The sequence below is a fragment of the Corvus hawaiiensis genome, chromosome 30 (genome assembly GCF_020740725.1).
Source record: "Corvus hawaiiensis isolate bCorHaw1 chromosome 30, bCorHaw1.pri.cur, whole genome shotgun sequence".
NCBI lineage: Eukaryota > Metazoa > Chordata > Aves > Passeriformes > Corvidae > Corvus > Corvus hawaiiensis.
In genome coordinates this window covers 13,352,241-13,379,470 of record NC_063242.1, presented here as the reverse complement: position 1 = coordinate 13,379,470, position 27,230 = coordinate 13,352,241, and the positions used below count along the sequence as shown (strand labels likewise).

The window sequence follows — 27,230 nt, the reverse complement described above, 5'->3', positions numbered from 1 at the left end:
CATGGCTGGGAATCAGCCAGCATAAGTCTTCCTGTGGTTGTAAAGTAAGAATGGAGCATTGTTCCAGTGCACACCATGTCAGCGACAGTATGTATAATCAAAGCTATTTTATGAAGTTCACATGGCCTTTGGAGGAGATGGGATGAGTTCAGAGTTCACAAAACAGAAATCAGCTGAGGGCTCCTGAGTATGTAGAAAGCCTGTTTGGCTCAGGTTCTTGAGAAGTCTTAGAAGACTCATGTTACGTATCTTTGTCCTGACCTTGCCCATCTCTTTTTGGGCATCCACTGAGTGTGACCCTGCAAAAGCCTTCTTGATTTAAGATTTAAGAAGTCATTTCTAGAAGAGATTACTTGCCGATATATCCCATATCAGCACTATGCTGATTCATTTTTAAATAGGTTAACTAAAAGAACAAATGAATCATAGCTGTTGATCAGGTGAAAGTTTTGCCTTATATGCCAGTGAGATTCCCCTATTAACCCTTATTTGATTTTTCCACTTGCACCATTGCAACTGTGAGAGACCACACTGCCTTTCTTGCCAGAAAGCATGATGGTTTTCGTTCTGGTTTTCTTTCTGTGAGCTGCAAGAGGCTTCTACCACAAGAAAATAATCAACTCATTTCTACCAACTTGTCCTTATAAAAGGTGTTATGTGATAACATGAGGGAGCCTGTGGCTATCCAGAAGGGAAAGGGCTCCCAACAGGATCAGTGAAGCTCCTGAGGTTTCTCAATGTATACACTTAAAAAGCCTGAGGGTCAATTCAGATTTTAGCTAAGCTAAATTGTGTTGTTTAGGAGATAAATGGAGAGGAAATATGATACAATCTAATGTTTTGTCTTCATAAAGTCCAGTGAAGTTTTTCAGTTGAACTTTTCAACTCCTGCTAAAAATGTTAAATACAACCTCCAGTATCTGTGCCTGTGTTAACTCAAGCACTAAATTATTTCATCGCTTTTCTCATGGAGGAAAAAAAGAGGAAAAGCAAAACCTCCTTTGCATTTCAACCTGGATTTATGTAACCAGAAAAAATGGAAAGAGAATATATCAATCTTTGCAAAAATACAGACGCCATCTTAGCTGAATACTTAATATATTAATTATTTTGCAAGCTGAGTACTTTATAACAAGTACTACGTGGAGGCAAGCTGAAGGCTTCTCTGCATCTAGCAGTATTTGTAATTTGTTTTAAATTGCATTACTGCCATCCTTTACCTTAGTTTCCATGTTCAGTTCTCCAAAATCTGAATCCTCTCTTATCACAAGGAAAATGTACCAGTGATGTTTCCTGAGCATGCAAAGACACACTTGGAAAGGAAGTTCACTTTTTTATTATGTGAAGTAAAATATTGGCATGAGCATGTTTGTCACCAGGTTTGTTAAAAAAAAATCAAGCTGCTTTAGACGAGAATAAAATCATTCTCCATCTGTGTCTAACAAATTATCTAAAATATAAATATACGTGTTCAAAACTAGTACAATGTTATATCAATAGAAGCCAATTTTTTTACTTTATTCTTCAAAATAAGTGCAAAACAAGAATAATGACATTTTACTCAAAGTTAAAGGTTTAATTTAAACAGGTTTTGTTTTGTTGTTATTTTTTTAAGATCAGAAGAAGTTTCCAAGAAAGTTTACAATGTGGTAGATAGAAAATGTGATTGAAAGCCAACCAACTTAGAATTATCCTCTGTAGCCAACTACAAGTGAAAATTAGCAGTGAGGAAGAGAAATAACTAGCTTGTTTGCTCCATTTGTATGAATGGGTGTCAAAAATACATCAAAACCAAACAGAATAAAACTTGGAACTGAATCATCAGTACCATTTTTAAAAATACCTGAAACTTGTGACTCCTCACTTTACGAGTAGGGAATGTTCAAGGAATGTAATACAATTGGTTTGCATCAGTTGCAAAAAAAAAGCAATAATATTTGGGGTTTAATGGATTTATTCTGCTTTTCCAAGACCTTTATACCTTGTCGGCATTAATGAAGTGTTTACTGTAAAAATAGTATTTGACCACTACAGCAAATGTGTACACCTGAGTAGTGCACCAGTTTTTGAGATGTTGTTTATTATACTGCTTATTTTATTTATAGTGTTATTATATTATTTTTCTGACAGTAGTCTTAAAGAGGTGGAAAAAAATTTCAGCATTAATTGTTGTTTAACAACAGGAATTATGTAGGTTTCTTCCTTTTTTTATGGATACACATAATCAATACTGCATCCTTGAGTAATTCATCAGAATATTTCTTTCTTTATTAGTGGTTTTCACAGCATCAGAAAGGCTTTCCTGCTGTGCTTTCCCAACTCTCTCCTGCTAGATACTCTCTTCTCCTGTCTAGGGGCATCTGCTCGGGGATGGTTGAGGTGAAGGAAAGAGGATGCTGAAGAAGGCAGCCCAATATTTCCCTTGGTTTTCTCTTCTTTCCTTCCTATCCTTGACTTGTCCTTTCCTTCCCTGGTAGGATCTGGGCAGTGGACTCCCCCAAAGATGTCTCCTCAGCAGAAGGCCTCTCAGGAATGGCTTGGCTGTTTCTGCTTCGTGCCACCTGCAGAGACATCACGAGAGGCCAAGTTATATTTTTACCTGACACAAGCTCTCTGACATGAAAAATGAACTTTTGCCCTACATGTTTGTGATACTGTCCTGTTGAATTGTTTTCTGTCTAAAGTACATGTTTCTCAGTGTGAAACACTTCCAGCTAATCAAAAAGCACTGGATGAATACACTTGGGTAAAAGGAAGCGTGTTGGTAATACAAACCATATATCACTAACATCTGTATTTTAAACCTGATTGAGCAAAGTAAGAACAAATAACTACTGATATTTACTAAAGCCTTTTATGCAGATTACATAAAAGCAAACATCTTAGAGAACATAGTCACTAAGAAATAGGAGATTTTGATTAATTCTTTAAACCATTTAAATGTAGCTTTAAAATCATATGCACAATCTGGGCTGCTAAGCTTTTACTGTCTTCCTTTAAGGTTGAGATTTAATTAAAGGTCAGTGTCACACACATTTCCACAATGCATAGTAAAACCCTGGAATGAAATAAGCCTCACTTGAACATTTGATTAGACAAGATAATGTATTTCCCCCTGGAGTAGTTTGTTATTCAAAACAAGCTCTTTAGGGAAGGAAGTTCACATCAGTTGGTAACTGTTCCTGTGGATACCAAAGAACTTTGTACAGTAAATTCCACTGCAGGTCATTTAGGAGCTGGAAGCATGTCCCATGTCTAAAAGTATCAAAATGTATTAAAAAAAAACAACAAAAACACCAGCTAGATAGCAAAGAAACAGCAGGCTGTTATAGTAGAAAAAAAATAGCACCCACATTTACAGAGACATTCATGTTTTTATCTAGTCAAGAAATTGCACCTTTCTAGTAGATGAATTTTAGAAATGCTGTTTTACGCCCTGTCAAAAAGAAAACAATCAAAAAATTTACTATAAACTGATACCCTTACATGTAATATGGAACTGAATAACTTCCAGCTTTAATTTCCCTGTAAACATAGTTCTAGACTTCAAAATGATTAGCTATTCTGATTTGTAGATGGCATCTTTTCTTCTGTCATTGACCTCGTTAGACCCTTCTTGTCTTCACTCACCACTTATCTTGAAAGTTATAGTGACCAGTAGCACGTGGTGGCAGCAAGCCATGTTCATTAGGACTCAACTAAATTTTAACTTCTTACTATTTCTGATTATCCATACTAATTGACTTTAGACAGTAAGCACAAAACTAATGTTTTGTTTTGGACTCTTAAACACTCTCTAAAACAAAGACTTTTTTTTGTGGGATGGGAACATTCCATCCAGTTAATAAATGTTTGCTGCTGGAAAAGCAGTTTTCAAACATTTTGCAGTATAGCAATAAGTCTGCTATATCTCTGGTGGGTGCTTGAGTTTTGAAATCCAGTTTAAATCTAATTTTGACTTTATCTTGGCCATGTTGTTTGTGTCTTTGATTACAGAAGTTTCTGTAAAATAGCCAGCCCAAGAGTTATTGTGTTCTGAGGTTGCTGAAGCTGCTAAAAAAGCTGTGGTTCGTAGCTTAAATTTGTTCTGTGGAATAATGATGGTGGTGATCATAAAAGTTTCTGCAAGTTTCTGGAGGAAAGGTTCTGCAAGTTTTATGTAGTATATATTATATAGTATCATTATAATATATAATATTAAAGAGTGACTCAGTATAGCTATATGTGGATATTATACAAATGAGCTAAGATAGTTTTATATTGTCACCCTTGGTACATAGTACTAGCCAGTACTATGAGTCAGTAGATAGTCCCCAATGTGAAAAATAGGCATACTCTGGCAGCCAGCTCAGATCTCTATACAATTCCAGCAAGTAACTTAAATTGCATTTCCTCCATTCCTTCTCCTGCCTTTCTTCCTAGCTAAAGCAGAATGGGGTATGTGCTTGGCATAATCTGCTTTTGATCTTTACCAGGAGCTCTAAGTGAGTTTTTTTCAGTGCTGTAGAGTGTAATTTGTTCTGTAAGTAGTGGAGCTAATAAATTCTGGTTGTCTTTGGATGTCACTTCTCCAGTGACAATAAAAAGCCTGTTTCTCCTTCAGGTCTGTTGCTTGATTCTCCTCGGAGCAGTCCCAGTCCCCTTCCAGGTGGACAAGAGGCAGTGCATGTCAGGGCATTTTTGGTGAATAAGTGCTGGCTGGCTGATCAGACTATGTGTGTCCATCAGCAGCTAATTCAGCACAAACAGCAGGTAACTTGTTAGGATCATGCTAAAAACTTCCCTTCAGTGAGGAGGTGTCAAACCAACCCCTTCCTCCAGCCAAGGGCGGTCCTATTAAACTTGGAGGCCTTCTTTGAGTTCTCTGCTTTTTTTGTGGCATTGGTTTAGAACTGGCCAGTGGATTTGCAGAGTTAGGTGAAAGCCATGATTGCTTGTCAGACAGGTGATCTGACAGTGTAAGTCTCCACTCCTTAGGAAACAAAGCTGAGGAGACAGCATAACTTGGCAGTAGGGCTGAAACAGATTGGTAAGTTAAGCCACAACTGAAATTTAAATGTGACATATACATTTTATGTTTATGGTCGCATTTTATGCTTACAGCTGCCAATAACCTTTCTCCTTCAAGACAGTATATTTTTTAAGAACCATGGAGTGCGGAATAGTATTTTTCATTGTCAAGGAGAATGGAAGGTTTTCTGCTCATAAGTTTAAAGAAATGAATTCTTATGAGCAGGTGGGTGAAGTGATGGACCCAGGTGCGGAATGTTGAGTGCAACATTGCCCCAGTGTTTCGCTGCATGAGTCTGTCTTTGTTGGATGTACAGACACTTCTGAATAATGTTCTGTATAAAAGTGGATCTTGTGTCATCTTTGTTAATGTATCTTTTTTGCTCTTTCAACAAGTTGTAAAATGTTTGTATTGACTGCCTAAGCTTTCATTTCAGTCCTTTTGGGTTTTTTGTGTGAACTTTTCTGCCGGCCTGCTTCAGTCAGGTGTAACACATCTCGATTTCTGTCCTTCTAGTTAGGCACAAAGCTCAAGACTGATTTTCAGAAGTATATGCACATTCAAATTGTACATGGCTAATTTGAGAAGGAATATTTTTTAACTACAAAAATAGTTTTTAAGTGTATTTTAGATGAGGAAGTTAATTTCCCTGAGCATGCTGTGGAAGAAGATGTTCTATGTCCTGTACTTCATCAAAAGATCCTGTCTTACAGCATCAGTATCATCAACATACAGAGTATGATTTGCTGGAGAACAGCATAGGATTTGAGGTTGATACCTATCATCACCAGTGCCAGTGAGATTTGTAGTGGCTGTCTCATTTTTAAGGTCTCATCACTTCTCAACAACCTTTAAAATACAATCATTACAGAAAATAACAACTTTTCAAATAGAAAAATGACAGATTTTTAACTAGTTTTACAAATTTATGAATTCCTACATTTTAATTGGTGTCCCCATTAATGTCATGTCATTAAGTCCACAATAACATAGTTCTTGATGTATACATCCACATAAAAAATGTTCAGTTGAAGTGTGCACTGCTAGATAGAAATGTTCAGTGTAGCTCTTTCTTGTGGTTCATAATATGAGGGAAAGAGGATAGCCATTGTGAAAAGTTGTTACTACAAAATGCAGAAGACATGAGATCTAATGATGTGTTAAAAGTAACTTTCAATAGCTGTTCTAAATTAAGAGCTTAATGGCTAAACAGACATGCTTCAAGTTTTTTTGAAAAAAGATTCCACTGAGGTACAGTTCAGCCATCTCTTTTAGTTGGAAGGCTGTGGCAACGCCTTCCAGTGACAAAACTGCCAGTGGTATCAGGAGCCAATACTTGCAACATACCCAATCTCTATTTTCATCCAAGAAAAGGTACACTGTCATAGGTCTGTTTCATGTAGTGGAATTCATCATTGCCTTGGGCTGGCCAAAATGATTGTGGGTGGTACAGAATACGGAGTTGCATAGCCATCATTTTCATGCTATGCTGTTCAAAGCAGGGGAAATTTACAGAGGGTTCCTGACAACAGAATGCTTTGACACTTCTGTCCTGCATGGTACTGATGGTTTGATATTTTAAGTACATTGAAGAGTTTTTAAAAACTTGCTTTGATGTCTGAAATACTACATTAATAACTTTTTTTTAAATTTTCTGATTTAAGATCACTGTTTTGTAAGTGAAAGTAAATAGCCATTTCACAAATACAAGTGTAATATGATATTGCTGTGTTTCAGTGAATTACAACAGAGCTCTGCTTTTCCTTACTGCAGATAAGACACGAGCAGTGTAGTGCTTTTCAGATTACTGAGCACTTAATGAATTTTGAGATGAGATTATTCAGTTCATAGCTAGGTAGTTTGAAGGTATGCTTTCTTCAAACATGATAGTTCTTCATTAAAAGTTGTAGGTATCATTTCAGTTTTCATATCATAGTCGTAAATTTCTTATGGGCAAACCTTGTTCTGAAAACACTTAGCATAGCTAGAAAAGTGAAAATATTGATTGAAAATGTGAGAAAATCTGGCGATAACAGTTGAGAGTGTTTATTCAATACTGTAACTAACAACCAAAATCCTATTAATATTTGGAGTGATTTACTTCATCAAGGTGGACAGTGGAATTTCAACTGCGCTTAGAGACGGAAAAAGGAAAAGTATGGGGTTTATATGTTTGAGCCCTTATACTGTACCAACAGTGAGTGAATAGTGATTTGTAGCATTATTTTTTTGCAGTACAGAATTAGTTCACGAAACACGGAGATGGATTTACACATACATGAAAATCTATTGCACTAGTCTTAGTTTAGCAGAGTTGAAAATAAATACATCAAAAGACATTGAAATACATCTTCCTTAATATGATCTTACTGTAATGGATACAAAATGTATTAATATAAACAGACTTTAATGTGTGAATTTAGAAGTCCTTTAGGAAAAAAATACAAGCAAGCAGGCAGTTAAAAATTTTTGTGTATGTCCCTAGTAACCTCTCAAGGACATTCCATGTCATACAGTACTTTTTTCAGTCCAGTGAGTGAATAATAAAGTGATTTCCCCCCTCCTATTCCCCTGTCAGCAGGGTTGGTTGAATTGTAAAGCTACGTAAATCATTTGTAAGTATATCCTGCCATACTTTATTAATCTCTGCATTAGGTTGTAGGGATGCAAACATTGTAAAATATATAATATCATGCAGGCTTGGGCAGTCCTATGATTGCAGTACAAGAAGAGAGATTCAATTTTATGAGTTTGTATTATTCTCCCACTGAAATGCTTTCCAAGCAGTCTGGCTTATTTTTACTTTGAAAGTCTAATGCTGGCTTTCCAGGACTTGGTTTAGTTGCTGCAGCCTCTGGCTATTTTTATTCCACTCCTAAGAAATGTGGATCTCAACAGAAGCCTTTTACCAATCCACACATTGTCTGGAAAATCTTACATACTATATAAAAGTTAATCTACTTACCTGAAGATCCAACTTCTTCCTGTAGTATCTTGGATTTCTTCCAGCATCAGCAAAGAAAGGTCATCGTTTGGACCTATCATATACAGAACCATTGTTGAAAAAATAACTTGGTGTTTAAATTTAAACTTCATTGTTACGTATTTAGTTATTGACCTGTGTATCTGTGAAAAGAAGTGCATTTCTTCCTTCCTCTCTCCCTTCCTCTCCCTCCCACCAAGGGAGGTCGGGTCCTCCTGCTACCTTTCTGCCTTTGTCCCCCATTAAAAATAGAGCTCCTCCACTTCATTATCATTTTCCTGAGCAGCTCAGCCCCAGTGCACTCGGTCACAAGATTCACTTTCCACTCTTGCCAGCATCCCTACAGACTTCTTTGTCCTAGATAGCATTTTCCCAGTGAGACACCAGATGACATAAGGAGATTAGACAAGGGTGACCAGCTCTGTGGCAAGAAAGTGGGAAGTGTCTGGGTTCTGTTTGCGTGGGAATCCTCCTGATAGGCAGAAACTCTTTCCTTCTGCTTTGTTACCACCTGTGGGAGAATACAACAAGATACTTTCAATGGGAATAGCAGGTTTTTGCTTGCAGCAGAAATTTCCCTTTTTACTTGAATCAGGGTTTGGATTAGTGCTAGTTTTTAGTCATCTGGAGATTTTCTCAAAGAGATACTGTTCCTTGGTGGGATTATTTTTCGTTATTCTCCCATGGGGTTGATTTTGCGTTACCCTTATGGTAAATTGTCAGTGGAGTTCGGAGAAAAGAAAGCAAATCTAGCAATACATCTAAGAAAGCCCACCTACTGCTATCAGTCTGAAAGTCTGTGGGCCTCTGAACAGAGTAGGTTGGTGGTGAAGGGAATCAGCATGTCTTGTGGGTTACTCAATTGCCTTTGTTCCCTACAGATCATTAGTTAAAGGTTCAGCAAAATGGTAAGAAATTCAGAACTCAGGAGTATTTTAGATTATCCTTTTTTCAGCTCAGTTATGGTAGTGAGCATTAGACTGGGTGTGGGGAAGGTCTGGTAAGATGTACAGATCTTTCCTTCACGTGATTGATGCACATTTTCTTCTGAAGAAGAAAAAGGGATCTCTTTATTTTAGAAATGTCCCAATTAAGAAAACTGTCCAGCTTGTTTTGAAATTCTTTCAATTTAACTCCACATGATGTACTACCTCCATTGAGGTGGTTGTAATCTTTTTGTTAATACAGGGGGCAAACTCAGATTCAAAAAATATTCCGTCAATTAACTCTGAAGTGATTATGGATAATGTAGATAAATAATCATACTACTAAAATAGTAGTAAGTGTGAATTCTTACTGAAGTATCAAAATTTCCTAGAGATGAGAGTAGGTTTTTTTTCTGATTTGTATATGGGCAAACTGAGCCACCAGAGGTCACAGAGAATAGTTGGCAGAGCCAGAAATAGAGCTCAGGCTTTTCTACTTTCAGCTCAGTGTTCTTGTCACTGGATACCACCAGATGGTCTCCAGATTATTCAGTAAATAAGCCTCTGCATCCTCCATAAATATTCCGCCAAAGCCAACTGGCTGTGTCTCTCGCTTGCTAGTTCCCAGTCTGTGAGAGTGGCTGACTTGGCAGGTAATGCTGTAGCTGGCCCCATTGAGCAATCCTCTACTCTGCAGGTTCTCTGGTTTTACCAGGCAGAACAATCTCTTCTCTGCCACTGCTTTGAGCAATTCTTCTCTTCGTATCAAGGAACTTTTTGGTTTTTAGTGTAAGACTTTTCTGTGTATTCTTGAGGCAAACAATCTGATTTAAAGAAAAAAATCAGACTGATAACTGCCTGCAGATGTCAGAAAAGCATCTAAAGAAATATTTTATCTGCTTTTAAAATCTGGGTGACTTAATTGTTTCTGTGTGCCTTGAAATTCAGAGGGTAGAAACATATATGCATGCACTTGTGGCTCTGTGTGTCTGTGTGTGTGTAGCATAAATACCAGATGGGAGAGGAGGTTCATGACTAAAAAACAAACTGTCTCCTAGTCTCTCTTAAATCATTTTTTCACTTCCTAGTTTATAGGCCTTTTTTTAAATATCTGTTCTGCTGAGGGTTTTCAAGGATCTTCAGTTCTTCAAAATTTTTCCTATGCAATAATGCGTGCCTCATATAGAAGCGTCCAAACTAACTTTTATGTGCCGCTATTCTGTTGGTGAGTTTAGTAGCAGAAGTCCAAATGCTGGCCAACAGCAGCTTTTCTCAATTCACACTGCTGCTATCATTGTGCTGCCAGTATTTTGAAAAAAAATTAGTTTTTTCTAAAGTAGACAGTTGGCTGCAGGGTGGATGAGCCGGCTGACTGGAATGAACCTTTGACTGGTATTCCCCAAAACTGGGTAAAGCAGTTGACTGGCTGGAGGCAGGGCTGCCATTCACAAGGACCTTGGTACACTCTGCAGAGCTGGGCTCCCAGAAACCTCCAGGAGTTCAGCAATGAGAAGTGCTGTGTCAAGCACCTGGGACAAAAAAACCCTTGAGTACCAGTGTGGACAGGAGACCAGGTGGCCAAGTAGCATTTTCACTGAAAGTTATCTTGGAGGTCTGAGGGAGACAGAATCATTGAGTCAGCAGTGTCTTGTGCATACTGACCACCAGGAAGAGTGTCAGCTGGTCAGGAGAAGAGATTATTCCTCTCTACACAACACTCATGAGACCTTGTCTAGGGGTTGTGTCTAATTCTGCACCCACCCCGAAATGTCAGAAAGCTGCAGCAAGTCCAGTGGAAGAACCATTAACAAAGTGAGGAAAATGATTGAGCCTGGAAAGAGAAAGCTAAGGCAGGATTTAATAACAATCAGTCCCCATTTAAAAGAGACAGGGAGTTACAGAAACAGAGCCAGACCCCTCTCAGAGGTGCACAGGGGTAAAACAAGAGATAACAGACTCACATGCAACAATGGAAGGTCATATTAGGAAAAAAAATTCACTTTGGCCAGACATGAACAGGTGGTCCAGAAAGGCTGTGACATCCCCATCCTTGGACACTTTCAAGATTCAGCTGTAAATGTGATAGGAGTCCTGCTTTGAGCAGGAGGTTGGCCTGGGTGATCCAGAAACCACTTCCAATATAAATTTCTCTGTGATTCTATGTGTATAGCTGGTTCATGCCAGAGGTGTGTGTCCTTGTGGGGTGACAGACTTTGGAGTACCTGTAACTAGTGAGATTGATCTACATCTTTCCTGCAAAGAAAATACAGCTATATATAATGCATGTCACACAGTCAAGAAGTCTAAAGCAGTAAGCAGCCTGCATGTATTTCTTTGTTTGTTTTCACCTAAATGTAGAGCTTGAAGAACTTGAAGTTGGAGCTTGTACTCTTGGTTTATAAATTTTCCTGATCGTGGCAAAAGAGAAAGAACAGTTTTGAAGCAACATTTGAGTTATATGGATGGAATCACCAACAGAAAGCATCCAGATCAGCATCGAATGAACTGTTGTAACTCAGCTGTGTAGATCCCAGTTGTACAAGAGCCAAGTATAGCTGTGAAGAAGTGGCCAGGGTCATGATGATATAAGGTGGTAACAGAAGGAGAAGGCATCAACTGGTGTCAGACTTGCTCCCGTTTCAGGTAGCCTTGTTGAAACTATTCCCCGTGGCAAGGACATTTCTTGTATCATCCCACCTGTTTTGGAGGTGTTGGCCACCATCCTTAACAACCTGAAGACAGCTCACCGAGAATTAAGATGCCCAGTTTTACAGGGCCAGAACAATATAGTAATCACATACCACAGAAATTACAGGTCCCACTTCAAGGGACAGTGTGTTTAAAAATGTAGCATGTAAAGGTGAGAGTTGAGTATTAAACTGGCTGCTTTAACAATTTCCACATTAGCGAGGTCTCCCCAGTGACCTGTCACTTCTGCTGCAGTTTTTTCAGGAATGCTTGGTCTCCTCTGTTGGCTGGTGGTGTCCTCAACCACTGTTTTTGTCTCTCTACAGTAAAGGAGCCAGGCTACTCTGCTATGAGTTCTGCCATCTCCATAGGCTTTAACTGAGAATTGGAAGATAGGGCAATTTGTCTGTCAGCTTCAGAGTTTATTTCGTTTAAAAATAAATCATGAGATGGAGGTCAGCTGCCTTTTCATGCAAATCAGTGTCATGGTTTCAACTTGATAATTTTGGTACTGTGCAAATTGTTGTTCATTTGTTGCAGTCTGTTCTCAAGTTTCTGCCTGACCTCTAGATGCCCCAAAAAGTATATGCAAACTGAAGGGAGGAGGAAAAGGGAGAGAGATGTTTATTGAAAACTCTTACTAGGATTTTCAGAATTTACCAGTGTTGGTTATGCAATTTTAATGTTTCAAATACCCTCAGTAATTGGGTCCATTTAAGATGTGAGGACAAGGTGTGAGCAAGGAATTTTATGAAATCAAATCAGTTGTTCTTGCAGTGTGTTTCTTTGTAGGTATAGATATATATCACCATGCTCTATGATTATTTTATATATGAAACACATAGGAACAAGAGGTAGGGATTTCCTATCAATATCATCAAAACTGGCTTTGGAATCTGCTGTGTGTTGACGTTGGAAAATGTAGGCTCAAGAGAACAGGGATAATGTGTTTGTGGAATGCTGTCAAGTTTGCTAGCCTTAAAAGTAGACATTTTGATGCATGATACAGACACCCACCTGACTAATTATATTGTCCCCCTGCTCTTTTGGTTGTTTTCTAATGGCAGAATTGAAGTGCAATTTACAAGTTATTTGCAACTTCTGGAGAAGAGGATTGTTCTACATGAAGGGAGAAAGATACAACCCTCATCTACTTAGAAGAATGTGACAGAGAAAAGTGTATACACAGGCTTATGTCACGCTCAGCTGTATGCTAAAACAGCTGCTCACTCTAATTTAAGACTAAGAGCATTGACAGTGTCCACTAAAAACACTGGGCCTATTGTGTTAGCAGTCCAGATAACCAGTAGTTGGCATCTAGGCTACTATTTTCTTTCTTTTTTGTTTTTCTTTTCTTTTTCTTTTTTCTGGTCCTCTCCATGATCCTTGAAGTTGCAGAGCCTTTCAAAAGCAGTTTTCATTTTCATGTTTTTACACAAATACATACATGCATGCCCTATTTGCCTTACTTTTCACTGTTCCCAAACATTTTTAATCTGAGGCCATAAAGGAAGATGAAACCATAACCTCATTGGTTTCTTCCTACAACATCTCATGGATTAAAAAATCCCCTAAGGATTCTAAATTGTAACCTTTACCTTCAAGTGTTCTTTGCTTTAAGCTGAGATTTTTGGGTTTAGTGATTCATCAGTTAGTGTGAGGTTTTATTTCTAGAGAAATGTTAGGAGCATAGTTTCAGGTATTTTCTTCAGCTTCCAAAATCCTGTGCCTGATTTTATAGGGTCAAGAGCTACTCACCTTTTTAAAATGTCTGGTTCTGTTTGGCAGCTGATGCCTCTGGAAAATACACAGGCTGGCTTGAAGGGGAACACTTCATTGAAAATGCTGAGTTCACAAAACTTCTGAGCAGAGGGCACAAAGCTCAAAGTGTTGTTTGAAAGAGATTTTGATAGCAAGGTCTCCTGAATCTGCTTCTTTACTTAGGTCTGCCACATTCATAAATTTTTTGCTTCTTTTCCTTGAAAATAATAGAGGTAATACAGTTTTTTGCGTGGTTTCTTCTTCGTTACTGATCTCCAAAGATCTCAAAAGATCTCCTGTCTAAAAGGATCCTTGCACCCTGCATGTGAAAAAAAATCCGAGGGATTCCACTGACGAGGCTTCAACAAATGAGGATGCTCCATCCAAAACTTTTAACTAATCTTGAGAAACTGAACTCTCATCAGACTGAAAAACAAGCCAACTTCCACATCTCTCTCATTTAAAATAATATTAAAAAAAACTTTCTTAGAAGTACTTTCCTTTCTCTGTGGGAAGGCAGCAATGATATGCTACTGAAAGTCATCCTAACTTAAAGGACCACACAGCCTGAAAAAAACCAGTCCCGCTTCCCTCATCCCTTCGAAGGACCTCCCCTGCTTTTTAGGTTAAATGGAAAGAAAATCAGATGGAGTCAGGGCTCAATCTCCAAGGTTTGCCAGTCAAGGTGATCCCAGCTTCTCATTCCAAAATCAACATCACATTTTTATTTCCGGAGAAATGCAAGAAACAAGGGAAACCAATCCTTCTCACTCCTGCACATGTAGAAAAAGTAATCAGGAACACAGATAAATGACACCAAATATAGTATATTACTTTTCAGTTCTCTCAGGTGGTGTGGCCCTAGTCGATATGTGTGCCTCTTCAGAGAGGGAGGTGAACAACTGGAATTTAAACCATTGTGCAGAGAAGTCTATGGACAGGAAGATACTTTACTAACAGTATTGGTCAGAAGCAGATCAAATCTTTAAGCTGTTGTATTATTCTTTATGTTGTCTTCAAGGAAAAAAAAAAGGCAATGCAAAACTCTCCGTAGAACAAAGCAAAAGAAATTGAGCTGGTGCTTTCATTTTTGCCTAGCGGACTTGTTGCACAAGGTGCCCCCAAAGTGTTTCAAGGTTTTCTGATTCCCATAAGGTTTTTATAGTGCAAGTGGTGGGTTTGAGGGTTTTTCTCTGTTAGGTATCCTTTTTTGCAAAGTTACTTTGCAGAACCTAAGATAGCTGTAAGAAGTTCCAGTTGATGGAGATGATCTGAACAGCAAATGCAAAGAAAATATTTAGAAAAAAATGAAAACCTATAAGATATTATCAAAAACGTCTGAAGAAAAACAACTGTAAATAACAAAAAGAAGTTCAGCAGTACTTTGCTAAAACAGGGCTGCAGCAGCGATCAAGAGGGTCTTTCTGCAGAACTGCTCCAGACAGAGTAAACACTGGTGCACAGCTTAAACGTGATGTTTGTCTGAAGTTAAACAGTTGGAAAACAAACTCTGTGAGTTTATCTCAATGTGTTCAGGACACTTTTTGCTGTGGGAAGTAATCTGAACTGGGTGGCAAGGGAATGCAAAAAAAATTTTTTTTTATCTAAGAGACAAAGTTCGTATTCTAAAATCAAGTGTTGGACAACTGGACCATCTGGAGACTCTACCCAGTGAGAGGATAGGTACCCATGAAGACAGAAAATCAGTCTCCAGATGCTTTTTGAAGGCATAGGAAAACTCTCAGTGAAATCTAAAATAAATTTCCCACTACTCTCAGGTCATATATGGACCTCATGACACTCTGTTGCTTTGACAGAACTTAAAAGAAGTAGAGATCACCTACAACTGAATATAAAGGAGAAAATTTGAATCATCTAAGACCATTATTTTAGTAATTGTGAAAAAGAAGAGAAATTTCTTGCCCAGATCGTAAAGAAAGATACAGAGATCAGAGACAACACTTACTTTGAATGTGTTTGTTTATTTACTTCTTCATGGTTGTGTTTCATTTTATGTTTATAGGACCTTAGTGTTTAAAGTCCAGAAGCAGTAATCAGACTATCAGTGTGTATTGTTGGGAAAAGAAACTCCACTTCTAATGAAAGTTTTTTTTTTTTTTAATCATATCCTTCCAATATAGGAAATAAGTGCAAGGTAAAATGTGTTGGTGACCATTTAAAGAAAAATCTTGACGGTAGTAGTTTGTTATGTTTATCCTTATGATAAATTTCCATTTACTGTTAGGGATGAACATAGATGTATTTTTTAACTCTTTTAAAAGACACCATGAACAATGAAGATGTATAATGATGTAAAGATGCATGAGGTAAAAAACACTGCAGCTACAGGGCAGTACATTTGTACATAGTAGCACAATAAAAACGTTTATCCTGTGACATTTCCCCTTATTTCTGTGAGATGATTACTAAGAATTACAAAAAAAAAGAAAATTCAGCTTTAAATCTCAAAACTCCAGAATACAGGAGGTGACACAAAATTCAGTGGATTGGAATGGATCAGACAGTATCCACAGACAGTGCAGAGCAGATTCTTGCAGAGACCTAAAGCTGCAAAATACTCAGGGATCCTCCAAACAAAGGAGACCAACTGGTTCTTTAAGGGAAGGGCCCTTCCAGTTTGAACCATTTGCTGTTACTCATTGGTGCTGGCACCCAGACAAAGTATCCCTCCCTCATACATTCCTTTCTCACTAGATATATAATTATTCCTTTACAAGTTGTCATAGTTTTAAGCTCCTGACTCAGGTTTCTTAAATACCATCTAAGACAACTGTGTATTCCCTTCTCAGAAACAAGAGTTAGGGGTAGCCTGCAAGGAGACACAGTTGCTCTCCACTCTGAACTTCTTTTTCACCATGGCTTGCGGCTGGGTGCACAAGTAGACATTCTCTTCAAGAGGAGGTTTTTGAAGGATTTCTTAATGATTTCTATTAACAAGAAGTTCCTTCTTTCGGACTTCAGTGGCACTTTGCATCTGTGGAGTCAGATGGTCACTTCTTTTGAGCCAGGATGACACAGTTGGTTCTCAGCTGCATTTTAAGTGTTACTTCATTCACATCTCCTGCCACAACACTTCCAGGCTTGGCAAGACTTGAGAGAAAGCTGCTGCCAAGTCAAACCTTTTTACCTCATCTCCACCATTGCAGAGCCCGGAGTGTTGTGGGCAACCCCGGGAGAGCAGTACATGATGGAAGTGGTTAGTGAGGAGTGTCCTCTAGTCAGCTGTGCAAACAGATGGTGCTGTGCTGGACATGGCACACTCCTCAAGGCGTGGAATCTACATCTTGTGAACCAAGTACACAGGGAATCATAAGATGCCCGGGTAAATAGCAGACACTGTTCATGTGGGTGTGTTGTCTGACACACACCTCTGCACACGTGGAAGTGCATGTTCTCTCTGTTTTTACTCAGGCTGGAAAGAGTTGATCTAATTCTTTGGAATTCCTGACAGAACATGGGCAAAATCCTTTACGTGCCTCTTACTGCCCTTCTTTTTATCCATCAGATACTGCTCTTTCAAGTGATTTTTTTATACTTAAAGCCTGTTCCTCTGTAGAAAAGAGAAACTGGACTTGCTGGGCTTTCTTACAAAGATTTTTGTGAATTAGTGGATTTTAATTAAGAGCTCATTAGAAATCTGTAAGAAGAGTTTTGCTTATTTTGAAAGACAGTTTATAGTTGTTCTGTATTAATGCTAACGTTTTGAAAAGGGGCATCTGCGTCCTCATTGTTATTTTTTTATTTTCATTTAGTTATGCTCTTTTAAAGCTAGAATTATGAGTGACATGGAGTAAACAGTATCTAAATAGATTAATTATTACAGAAGCTGTTACGACATGAGAAATTTTAGATTTATTCTGAAAGGCACAGTCACATGGAATGGCACAGCCAGTAAAAACCTGCATCAGTTTTTTTGAGTCTATATTCTTTTCCCTGTCTTCTATAGGTCCTTCTTATTGGAAAAAAACCCAAACGATGACTGTGAGCCCACATGTCTGTGACATGTACATGCTGAAAGGGTTACAGCTATGGCAAAAGATATTTTAGTCAAGTCTTCAAATAGGAATCAGGCAAGATTGAGTTGGGGTCATGAATACAGGAGTGTGCAGTCACCTCACTGTTTTGAGCAGAGGTTTTGGTACCATTTCTCATCAGGAGGTCTGTGATCTTTTGCCGGTGCCCATGGACACAGAGCTGCTTCTGCTGCTTCCAGGTTCAAGAGTTCGCCACTGGCATTCACAGTGTGAGGCAAACAGAGTCTGTACTCAGAATTGGTCTAGAAGCTGGCTAGCCAGCTTTGTCATCTGACTTCAAAAGCACCACACTGGGCTTGGTTTGGGAGGGTTGCTTCGTTCACTTTTCCTTCAAGTAAAGGTAGACTTCTTTATAAATTGTTACAAATTAGGTTTCAAGAGTGTTACACAGTTTTTTGTTCTGCTTTCTGTTTCTCCTGGGCAGAACCTTTTCTTTCAGGCTTTGAAAATGAATGGCTGCAAATTTCAGTTGTTTGTGTACACCTGAAATAATCTTATTTCAATTGTTTCATGATGCCAAATAAGAGTAAGTTTCTCACTTTCATTTTGATTGTGAAAAAGTTTGCTTTGGTGGTCTGCATGGATATAGTAATTTTTAGTGATCATTTAATGTTCCAGCGCAATGCAAATCTTTCATTTTTTCAATTTTTTAAAATGTGCTTATGTTTAATTAAGTAGAGCAAAACTTTGTATTCTTTCTCTTTAAAATGGAAACTTAAATCTCTTAGTTTGCATTCTGTTTGTTGTAACATTATTGGCCAAGTACAGATACGGTGTGATCAAGTATGGAGCTATTTCAGGAGCTAAGACTCAGGAAAATTAATCTGGGACAGTTTGCAAAAGAAAAGATTAAGATTTGAGCATAAGTTTTTGCGAGTTTAACTTCCCTGGGAGGTGGAAAACTTGGGAAAATCACGTTACTTGCTTCAAATATCCCTTTTCCACAGAAATCCATTAAGTACTGTGGCTGAAGTGTTCTGTGGGATCATTTGAAAATCAGGTGATGTATTTGTGTTGATTAAGGGAATCTGTGTTAGGAATCTGAAGGAAACATTGTAAGGTTAGGAATTACAATAATTGCTTCAGTCCGATAAATGCAGTTAGATCAATGAAAGCAATACCATGTATGTGCACTTTTTTCTGCTGCATCCATCAGAACAGAGAGGAGTTGGATAGGCAGGAGTTTTTAGGAATACTCTTGAGTCTTTCTGAAATAAATCGAGTCTTTTCTTTTTGTGTGTATCTGTGTGTGTGTGTGAAAAACTACTGGGCTTTTCCGTGGTACTTCTCTAAATGACTTTTTATTGTTTTCTTAATACAACATGTAAGCTGGTATCCTTTGTGTGGGTACTGGGTGTTTCTTTTAGACTTGGATGTCACTTAGACTTAGTGTCACACTTGTGCTTTGCAGACAGTGCATGCTCTGAGAATACTTCATAAAAAACAGTATGTGCCACTGCAGTTGAAGAAGGACACTTGAAACCTGAACATGATTTTGCTGCACGAGGCTATTTTAGTAGTAAAGAAACCTTTGTAAGAAACTGTGGCTTTGTGTACCTACATTTGCTTTCAGAAATTCAGCTGTTGAAGAAACATTGTGCGGTCTTGAGAGGGCAGTCATATGGGAAAGTGCAAGAGTGTTTTTATGTGCCATGACACAATATTAATTTTTTCTTCTTTCCTCTTAAGTGAAGTGTAAGAATAAATATTTGTACTTGGAAGGATTTTTTCCATAGAAGTGTGTTGGACAGATTTTGGTTTTGTAGTAGTGTATTCCAAGTTTCCGAATACTCTGATTTAATATATAATTAAAAATATGTATTTAGAAGTTATGTGATAACAGATGTTTCAGAGATACAAGCTACACTTAGCTACTATAACCTGATTTAACTTAGTTTGAAAGGATTACTGCGGCTTAAGGAATTGGTTTCCTGTGGTAACATGAGAACACATGGTAACATGAGAACACATGTATTACATGCAATTACAACTTACCAGGGATTGTGGTTATCCATGTCCATCTTAGCAATAATGGAAAAGTAATACTGTAGTGACTTACTTTGTTCTTATCATAAAGCACCAACCAGTTTCCAGGTGATTACTGTATATTCAGTGTGGATGGGACTCTATAAAAATGTTATTATCTGTATGCCAGTTATCACTAATTTTGAAGTAGTATTTTGAAATTGCCACATTTTTTTTCTCCTTGAATTAGTCGTGGCACAAATAGTAGGTTTCCTGAGCTGCAGGTGTAGAGAGGTGGGTTTGCATCACGTTCGGAGGTGTCTATTCTTGCCTGCCACTTACATTGCCGGTGCATTGCCCTCTTGCCACAGCAAACAGGAGCTTTTGCTTGGATCTTCAAAGCAGCAGAAGGCTGAATGCCTTAACACAGTCCCAGTGGGTCTTCTGACAGTCCACAAATGGCATTCTGAAGTCCACAAAAAATTATGTCCAGGCTTTAATCTTCAGTATTTACACAGGTCTTTGGGCATGATCAGAAAATACTGTTAACCATATCCAAAATAAATATTTTATACTGTAAAGCGAGAAAACTTGAGTAAGCATTCTTCTGTGGATCTTGATTTACAACAACAAGAAGTATATATACTTTCAATGAAGCATTCTAATGATTTAAGTCCCTTACAGTTTATCTGTATTTACACATTGCAAAATTAAAGAGTACAGTTTGGTCATTCTAAACATACCTTGATTGTTTATCGCAGTGGGGTATCTTCTTCTGTGAGGTTCCTTATTTTGCAGCCATGAAGAAACTACTGATTTCATATTGAAGTTGTAGTTCTCCCCTTTTCCCTAATGACACAAATACATCAACAGCATAAGAATACACATTCTTGATAGAACAGTTTATTTGGATCAGTAAAATTTTCAAGTTCTTAATAACTTACTGATTTAAGTCCTAAGTGCATTTGGAGGGGAGGAGGGCATGTTCTAGCAGTCAAGTTAGCTGCTAATACACAGCTAACACAGTTCAGTCAGAACTACAGAACTGATAAATATCATCTCAGTGGTTATTATAAATACAGCTGCTCATTAATTTTTTCCGTACAGCAGCCTTTCGTCTGGAAATGCTGACTCATTGAAACCAAAAGTTTTTAAGAATCCAAGAAAACTTGGAAGAGTGTTTCCTAACAAAACTCTCTGCTAAATGTGCAGCCAGGGAGAGCTTCCAAGGCAGACAGTCAGAACACTCATCTGGGAAATTCAGATTTCTGCTCTGCCTGGTTCTCAGTCAGAGGGCAGAGTGAGATAGCTCTTTTCCCAGAGAACTGACAGGACCACCAACTCACTGGACTTGCAGGAATTCTCTTTGGTTTAGATACTAAGGATAGGCTTAACTGATGTATGTTAAGACGTACATACTGGACTTTTAAGCACATGTATCTTAAAGAACTTGGTTGTGGGAAAAGTGAACGAACACAGCAGCAATTCATGGTGTTGTCATTTTACTGTCCAAACAGAAAACGAAGGTCTCTCTATAAGGAAAAGTTACCTAAATCCGTTAAAAAACAGACAATCTCAGCTTGCTTGAGCTGATGGTGCTAAAATGCTTCTTTCCTCAGCACAAAGAGTAATAACCAGGAAATAACAAGGTCAGCTATCATGCTCTTCGTCCCTTTCACTTGCTAGAAAACACTTTCACCCTCAGCTAGTTTCCTTCCAGAATCACAGCCAGCACACCAGGGCCTTTGGTTGGAAAAGGGTGGGGTCTTGGCTCCTGTGCTGCATGGCTGGATGCTGATGTGTTGTGCTGATTTGTAATCATTTACATGCTGCATACTTCCATACATGATTCCATAGTCTCAACTACTGCTGTATTAAGTACTGTAACAACTTGTAAAGGGTGGGGTGAAAAACGACTGTTCTGGACTTCATTCTTGCAGAGAAGTTAGAAAATCAGAAGAGCAAAAGAACATCTATGCAGGGATGTAGAAAAGACATGGTACATTTTTCAGAATGAGGCTATGAGTGTTGGATCTAGGGTATGCTGGGAGGATAATGTGAAAAAATGTAAGAGCATTCCTGTTTCTGTATCTCAAGAAAAACATAGCCTTAAATAAAACTACCACATAAATAAAGTCTCAAGTCTTGTATGAGAAACTGAATAAAAATAAATAATTTATGTTCATATAAAGAATAGTTTCAAAATTCCTTGACCATAGAAAATACTAATTCTTATAAACGGAGTATCTCTTAGGAATTTTGTTGAAATAAATAAATGCCTAAAATGGGGATTCATGACTTTATTTGACAATTGTACCAGTTCCTCATCAATCCTTTAAGGCAAAGCCAGAATCAAGTTATAAAAATCAACCTTCTATTTATCTTTGCAGTTTAATCATTTGCAAATTATCATTCTTACTGATAGCATTCATAATAATCTACTCATGTAAGCACGTGTGCATTCCACTGAGTGCATTTTTTCAGTTCATTTAGGATGATTAGAAATTGCTGGGTTGAGTATTTTGTGAAAGTTTTACAAAATGTTTGCCTTGTCTTTATGCAAGCATGTATAGAAACCAAGATATTGCTTACATTCTTTGCATGCAGTGGTGTTACTAAATTGAGAAAAATGTCATGTTTAACTGCAGCTGAATTTCGATTTATTTTGTATTGAATAATTCTAACTTTTGAAATGTCAAGTCAAAAGGGGGAAAATAGTTCAATGTTAAATAATTAAGGAATATTTTTTAATTAGCATTTCAGGAGTGAGATAAAATTTGGCTGTAGAAAGAAAACATAATAGATACATTTTGGCTTTTAGGATTAGTAACAGACTATTGTGTAAAGTCATTCTCTGTTATCTCTATTGTTACAAAATCAAGGATCATTTTTTAATTTGACTAATGATGATACAAGTTAAAAAGTAAAAATACTTTAAAGCCCAACTGACAAAATGAAGGTACATTAAAATATGTGAGCTAAGGTGAAAAAAAAGCTTCCTTAAAAAACCCACAGCACAGGGAGAGCAGAACACTATGGGTACAAATGTTTGGGTTTGTTGGGTTTTTTTACAGAAAAAACTTTACTGCTGTTAAGAGATACAGGCAGAAATGAATGTAGATGTTTTAGTCCCTCTCAACTAGAGTGCTTTCATTAATAACACTTTTTTTCTGCTGCTTTACCATAGAAGAACTAGAAAGACAGGTAACTCTAGTGCTAAATCTCTAAGGTCGAACACCATTCTTCCTGTTACCTGCCATGCTAATTGCAGAGGACCAATGGGTCCTTTGAGTACTTTTCCCATACTTACTGTAAGGGTGATGCTTAGGGTAGATGCTGAGGCTGATTTACAGAGCAAAGATTCATTTCCATAATAAATGTTGGAAATCACAGAATGTCTGCATTTTTTTTATTTTCTTTATTTTAACTACTGAAAATTTTCTCCTTTTTTATCGGCAAGGAAGCAGAGTTGTGACATTCTCTACCAGATCAATTGGGTGTCCGATTTGAAATTGTGAAGAAAGAGGAAAACAAATTTTCAGTGACTACATTCACTCCTGACATATTCTGAGATGCTTTTGCTTGTCTCTTGCTGTCCATTTGTTTTCTCCTCACTGCTTTACATTGTTAAAATCTGAAGATAAACCATCGTAACCAAATTTACATATTTGTTCCCCTGCCCTTTAAAATAATCAGAATGTCTGCTGCAGATTTTAAGTGAGTTACACACACTGATGTATTTCACTCAAGTGAAATACTTTCCACATTAAAACTTTTTGCTGGTTGAGAGGTCTTTAGGATATCAGAAATCAAATTAGGAAACTAAAGGTTTTAGACTGCCAGAGAAAAATAATTTTAAATCACTCTTTTATGTAATACTTTTTTGCAAAATACAGTCGAAGTCACAAGACAGCATCTGTCAGGGCATTTTTATAATTGCTGGAGGGTTGGCTGAGATGGTTGTAAATTCTTGTCAAGTGAAGAAATTAGTCATTAAAACTGACCTTTTTTCCTTCAAGTTTCCAAAGTTTCTCTTAAGAATGCCTAATTTCCTGTTAAGAATATTTATTTTATTTTCTCCTATTCAGATTATTTGGAATGCTTTATTTCTCTCCAAACTCTCCTTTCTCCTTCTCCTCCCAGCTGTATAGAGGAATAGATAACCAATTTAGAATAAAAAATGATCTCCCATCTACTCCTGATGTTAGAGTAAGCTGGTTTTTAACAGTACACCAAGTAAAATCACATTGAAAACATGTCTCCTGTTTGCGAGCTAGCGTGATAAGGAGAGGGAGCTCCCCACCAGAGGAGACTTCCAGGGATTTTTATTTTTTTTCCTACAGCTTGACTGGAAGGTAAGAGCCTCTTTTCTGGTACAAAAGATCTAGTCATAGCCTAGATCTAAACCATATCATAGGAGCTTTACAAATAGGAGAGAAATCAAATGTTCTGGAGGTTGAAATATGCCCCTGATTCAAAACTTCAGTGCCGCTCAAGTGTGGAACCTAAGACCATTCTTGAGGAGTGTTTCAAAAATGTCTCTTTCTCTAAATGTGGCAATGTTGCATCTGATATTAACTGAAGTACAGCCATGGTCTTCAGGCAATTTCTCAAAGAGGGTGCATATGTAGATCTAAGAATATTTTTCCCCACAACCTGTACTTTTAGCATTTAAAAAAAAAAGGAAAAAAAACAGAGCTGGACCAAAACAGTCATTGTAGTGAGCACATTCCCATCGGGTGTCCTTACCTGTTCTGGAGGATTTGCTCAGCTGAAGGCAGATGCTTGTAAGGTTGTTGCTCCTCCTTCTGCTGTCCTTGTTGGTGGCTTATCCTCCAGAAAGGAAGGAATCATTCCCCCGCAGCACCTTCCTTGTTTGCTGTTTCTCTTTGTCATGTATGCTACCTACCCTTGTCCTTAAGAAGCCAGTGAGAAACTTCTCTTTACAGCTTCTGCCCCTTTTGTCAGGCAAAATCTCCAATTAGTCAATCTTCCGCTCCCCAGGATGTTTGGGTTAGAAAAGCTTATTTACCTTTGGCAATAGCTAATTTGTTTTTGTCCTAGTACACCACAGTCTTAAGTGTTATGATTCCCTTTCATTAGCCCAATGCCTGTAGTTTCAGTGGTTTGGGGAATCTGGCTCAAATATATAACGTTTAATACAAAAAAAGTTTCATAAGCAGAACTTGTTTTCCAGATCATCTCCAAAAACCATTATTGTTACAGTTGAAAGTTTCTTAGGGAGTTTGTTAGGATTATCGCATGAAAATTTGCACGCAAACTAACATTCACAGTGTATTTCATATTTTTTTCATCATTCATATGACTATAATTGCTTTTTTATGTTTATACGGGAGAAATATTCTCAGTTCATATTTGCACTGTTCTTGAATTGCAAAAAATAACGCAACATCTCACCATATACTTGACCTACTCATGTCGAATGTGCCAACAGGTACTTGTATAATTTCTGTCCAAAGTGTTACCCAATTGCTCAATCCAAATCACCTCCATGAACAGGTATTTCCAGTAGTGTGCTGTACTTCTGGAAGCACAATTGGCTTATTACAGTGTTACTTATGTTAAATACTGAAATAGAAGTGTTACCAAAATCCCCCATTTAAAAAGAAATCATAACAGTAATATAGCAAATTCATAGACTGCATAGTCCAAACTGTCCAGAAAAAAAAAAAGCAAGATGGAACACTGGAACTGATTGCCTTGATAGAGTATTTAATAGTTTTCAGCTAATAGAATAGTTAATAAAATGGATAGCAATACACTGTTTTTCCCTCTTTTTATAATTCTGTGGTGATCCAGGTAAGACTGATTGCTTATTTTTTTAAGCAACAGTCTCAAAGAGAAAATAAAACTCTTGAAGAAAAGGCAAAGGCATGCTGTATTTCTTTCAGCAAAGAATTGAGTTGTATGCTGGAAAACATGCATTTGGACTCTATTATATGCTTGCCCTGGCTCTCTGAGTGGTGTATATAATCCCAGATAAATTTAACCATCTGAAAAGTGAGTGTAATGATTCAGTATAGAGCTATGACATGCTTCAGTTGCAGCTGAAGTACTTTGTGACCTGTGCTTGAGTCATTTTGGAAGAGCACATGAGTTTTTCTTACTGTTTATACTTAGAAAGAGATACGGAAAACACTTGTTTTCCATGGGATACCAGCATCAAACTTATATAACTTCCTAAAAATAGATTTTTTTTTTTCATACATCATAAGAATTGTGACTGGTTTTGTAAAGCCAAACAGAATGGGATCTCTTGTCCTGTTATTTAATGATGTGTGTGGTTTATCTCTGTTTAAAGTTTTAAGTCAAAGTCAGTTAAAGCGTAGTCTGTGCATGCGCATCAGCTGGTGTTTTCCTTGGGCACTGTCAGTGCCCAGGGAAAGCTTGGACCCCATCCCTGTGGTGTCTCCATCTCTCTCCTCGTGCTGCCCCCAGCTGGGCTCTCACCCCGAGACTGAGCCAGGCAGGAAGGGTGTCTGTACAGGGTGCTGCCTTTCCTGGGCAGTGGCCCTTGGAAGCAGGGAGAGAGTGACCATTTTCAGGGAGCTGCTGCATGTATGTGGGGAGTGGGCGATTGCCTCCGGGGAAAGCCAGGAATGGCCTCTGTCGTCCTCTGGCTCGGGCATCCCAGTGGTTTGGCATGACAGCATGGGAGCCCTGAGTAGACAAGAGGTGACTGGTTGGTTTTACAAGCCATTAGGGAACAGTTAGTGCATCTGCAAATAAAGTGCATGCTTTTCTTAGAAGAGTTTTTAAGTTGTTAGTGCTGACACTAAATGCTCTGGATGTGGAAGAACAGTTTGGATGCTGTATATGCAAATAGATATGCTAATAATGCATGTGCTAATGTTATTTTACGGTACATTTTATTTCTGATTTTTTCTTCAGGTCTGAGATAGTAGCAAAATATGAATGATGAGGGAAATACTTTCATATTTCAACACTTTGTTGACTTAATGTTTTAACTAAAGGACTCAAAGATGGATGTGTCTACGTCTATGGTTTATGACATACAATCTTACATCTGGTTTATGACTTGTAATCTAATTGTGTGGTCACACAGCAGCTGTTTTCTGGGAGGTGTGTTAGATAATCTGTAGTTTTCTAACTTTGTTCCTGGAAATCTTCATTATGAGCAGGTAAGTGTTAGTTGCTACATACAAATACAGTACCTATAGCAGTAAATTACATCTGGAAGTTGCTGATGTGGCTGTAAATCTGCAAACAGAAATTTCCAAGTCAGAGAGAGGACTGACTCAGCATTTTGGAATGTACCAGATTTATACTGCACTAATGGAGAATAATTTTGTATATTCAGAAGAATGTTGTAATTGTTCTAAAAGTTGCTATTAGCATTTCTTGATTTAAATTACCAATCAAATACATAGTTCAATAACATTTAAAAACTGGTAGCTGTGCATTATGTTTGTAAAGAGATATATTTTGAGAACTGAAATTAAAGAAGGATCAGTTGTTTTTATATGCTCATCTATGTATATCAACATATAAAATATATAAATATATATCAAGATATAAAAACAATATATAAATATCAAATTAAATTTGCAAGATGTGGAACTCATGAGTGAGCTTGATAAATGTCACAATTTCACCAAAAGGTTTAATAACCATTTTGTTTTAGTCACAGGGAGCATAATATCTGAAAATGTGGTGCCAATTAAATTATATCTCTTAAATTCATACAGCATATGAGTGCAGTGTATCTGCATTGATCTATCAAGGTAGCATAGGTATTCTGACCTAAGGAGTTTTTTCCACCATTGTAATCATGCTTTTTGAATGATGCAGTTAAGCTA

General features: G+C 37.6%; 1 protein-coding gene and 1 long non-coding RNA gene across 4 annotated transcripts in view; one reads left to right on the top strand and one right to left on the bottom strand.

Moving 5' to 3' along the window:
- The window catches only part of GNAL (G protein subunit alpha L), a 185,252-nt gene that overhangs the window by 87,054 nt on the left and 70,968 nt on the right, over positions 1–27,230 (top strand). The gene's annotated exons all lie outside the window — the stretch shown is intronic.
- On the bottom strand, positions 1,319–8,335 carry LOC125318470. Of its 2 annotated transcripts, XR_007200366.1 has the most exons (3): positions 8,130–8,335; positions 7,977–8,049; positions 1,319–2,561 (listed from the first exon to the last, which is right to left on the bottom strand). It is a non-coding gene; the product is annotated as an uncharacterized LOC125318470 (long non-coding RNA). The 2 variants fall into 2 exon arrangements; XR_007200365.1 differs by having other exon boundaries at positions 7,977–8,335.